At 41.9% G+C, this 3,185-nt stretch overlaps 1 long non-coding RNA gene across 1 annotated transcript; it reads left to right on the top strand.

Moving 5' to 3' along the window:
* Positions 1-551: 551 nt before the first annotated feature.
* Positions 552-2,780, top strand: LOC148875373 (uncharacterized). The gene is made up of 2 exons (XR_016098318.1): positions 552-1,294; positions 1,384-2,780. It is a non-coding gene; the product is annotated as an uncharacterized LOC148875373 (long non-coding RNA).
* Positions 2,781-3,185: the final 405 nt, after the last annotated feature.

Genomic DNA, 3,185 nt, shown 5'->3' with positions numbered 1-3,185 from the left:
CTCTCCACATATATAGCCAGACTTGGATAGTTGTGCAGCAAAAGGACCCAAACCCGATATACACCATGGTCTATGTAGAAACCTCAATGAAAGAAGGATACCAATGGGTCCGGTTTGGTATGATCTTGCCTAAACCCTAACCCGATATGAGTCAACATTAGCCCGAATCCGACACAATCCAATTAAATGAATAGGGGCTATCAAACCTGACCTATTCCGCCCTAGCTCTTGTGTAATATACGTATATTTAATTGATATTATACACACTAATATCTTCAAGACTACAGTGTCAAACAGGTCAGGTTAGTGTGGGTTCTCTTCAAACCAAAACCCGACCCGGTTTCCCCAATAAAAAAGAAACCGATCCTAACATGGTCAATGCGGGTTTATCACCTAACCCGACCCACTGACATCCCTAGAAGGGAAGGCAAGCTTAAAGGGAAAAAGAAGAGAATAGCCGCACCCAGATCAAGAAGAGACGCCCCTTAGTTCTATTTTTAAAATTTGTTGGAATGTTCACATTCAATATGCATGCCACATGTACTTTTTATTTTGCTGGGTCTGCCACCCACCTATCCACCCTCCAATTGGATCCCCGCACACTGACTTCTCCCTCTCTCCAACGCAGTCGTGCTCTCTCTCTCTCTCTCTCTCTCTGAGCCTGAGATCTGAGCAACTCCCCCCGTCAGTCCTCAGCCCGTCTCTTTTTCTAATCCTTTATCGAGCGAGCGCGCACTGTCGTCGCATAATAAACTCTTATCGGAGAAAGAGATAAAGACAATCACCAGAAACCCACTACGTATCTCAATGAGAGAGCATCAACTTCCATGTAGGCATGAACACCAGCTCCGAAGAAGAGAAGCAGAGAAGCATCTCTGAAGCTGCCTCCCTACGATTAAAACCGTACAGATTTTAAGTTCGGTTGGATAAGGTTACGGAAATTTGTAAAAACAGCTCTGGCCAATCCCTGCCCTCCACCTTTTCCAATCAAAAGCCAGGCTTTTCAGCGGAAAGTGAAAGATATTCGAAAAGTTGAAAACCAGAACAATTTTCTTTTTTTGTTCTTCGTTCGCTTAATGACCCAACACCCCAATGATGGACACGTAATTAAGGAAATTTTATAAATTCCACATAAATAAATGAATTTTAAAATACCTAGCTTTGAGATTTCTCTTCTCCATTCTGTTTCCGAGGGCGTATCACTTGTGCATAAGAACCCATCACAACTGAACCTCCTTAAGATTCGCAGCCTCAGGAGAAAGCGGAGGACCAACCATAACCAGATCCGGCCCAGGTTCCTCAGCTTCCCTCGTCATTTCTTTTTTTGAATTTGAATTACGTCCCAAATAATCTATATATTTATTTTTTTCTTCAATTTTGCAGGATACCCAGTCGAAACTTATGCCTTTTTTCCTGGAGTTTTTCAAGCTGGAGAAAGGTATATCCTGGGATTTCACAACCATTTCCTTTCCTTCGTTTGGCTAAGGGTTCTGCAACATACCCTTCTGCGAAATCGGCTGCAGTTTCTCTTTACTTTACTCTGTGTGGATTTGGGGTCTGGCCTCTGCAGTATACCCTTTTCAAAAATCTTTCACTACCCTGCTGTTTTTGGAGGTTTTCAATCAAAGGAAACGTAGATTCTGGAATTTCGTTTGTCTTGATATTTTTCCTGATAACAACAACCTAGCTCTCCGTTCCCCATATCCTGAGGTTGAGGATTTTAGATAACACCCATTTGAGAAGTCTATCAGAAACTACCACTTTAGGGCTTTAGGTGAATCATTAATGGCGGATGGTTATGACTTTTTCAACATGGATGGTGGTGGAAGATCAATCAGAAATGAAGATTTTGAGGAAGAAGATGTTTGGGCGGTTGTGAAAGATAGAAAGGATACCAGTCCCAGGGTTAGAAAACCAAAAGATCATCAGTCCTCTGTTTCTAGTCCAACACCAAGGCGCTTTCCCACTGCTTCAAGAATGATACCGAGAGCAGCTAATAATGCCACACACGAGGCCAGAGCTCACCAGCAGTCAGCACCTGTAAACATTCCTGACTGGTCAAAGACATACAAGAAGAATTCAAAGGGGTCTGGCGGCCATAGCTTCAGCAAGGATGGTTCACGGGCAGACGGTGGTAGTTACAGTTACAGTAATGCTTTTATTAATGATTATGGGGAAAGTAATGTTATCGCTAGTGATGATGGCGATGACGATGAGATGATACCTCCCCATGAATGGATTGCCAAGAAGATGGCGAGGAGTCAGATTTCTTCTTTTTCTGTGTTTGAAGGTATTGGAAGGACACTCAAGGGAAGAGATCTCAGCAAAGTAAGGAACGCAATTCTCACCAGAACCGGTTTCTTAGAATAGCACACCAACAAGGCGTCATCGTTATCGTCGTCTTGCCACTTAGAGTTAGAGAGTGGTATCGGTGGGTTTCGTTTGATCTTCTTCTTTTTTTTTTTTTTTTTGTTTCCTTGAACTTCATTGATGTAATCCGAGATGTGTAGAGCTGAGATGAGAGGTTTCGTAACAGTTTCTTGCCACTCAGAGCTGCAACTTTTTTGGTGGGGCTTGTTTGCTTTCTTTTTCTTTAACTTTTTATGCTTCCGGGCAGCCTAGCTCTGAGATTTTGTCATTGGGTTCGTGCTTGTGACTTTGTGTTTTCGGCCTTTCTGGCGTAAAGAAGAGTGATGAGATCGTCTTCACCTTTTTCTGTGCGTACAACTGCATTAGTATAAATACAAAGAATTAAAACCTCTTTTGTTCTTTTTTTAATATGTGATATGTGATATAAAAAACGGAGTGGTAAAAGGGATAATCTATTAATCTTTGGAGAAGCCTTTGTTTCCTCTGTAAAATATCAGCACATTTCAGGATTCACGATTTAGATTTCTCATTCCCTTTTTGTACTTGACTATGAAGTTCGCAGGAATTGGTTATTGGGATTTGCAACTCACAATGTTGCTTTCAACCCGATATTACAGCCACATCTCCACATGTGAATAATAAATATAAATGTGGGAGAGGTTGCCGACGTGCGGCCAGAACATGTTTGTGAGGAGCAATCTGTGAAGTGCAGATTCGGAATTGTTGGAGATTTGGAGCACTTGGGCAAGGTTTAGCTGTTCAACGGGCTGTAAAACCAATGATAAAGTTCTATTTAAATACATGAGGCCTGTATC

This window comes from Nelumbo lutea, chromosome 1 (assembly GCF_056320005.1).
Source record: "Nelumbo lutea isolate HS-2025 chromosome 1, American lotus-T2T, whole genome shotgun sequence".
Classification (NCBI taxonomy): Eukaryota; Viridiplantae; Streptophyta; class Magnoliopsida; order Proteales; family Nelumbonaceae; genus Nelumbo; species Nelumbo lutea.
Note: the sequence above shows the minus strand (reverse complement) of the source record. Positions and strands in the feature narration are given on the sequence as shown.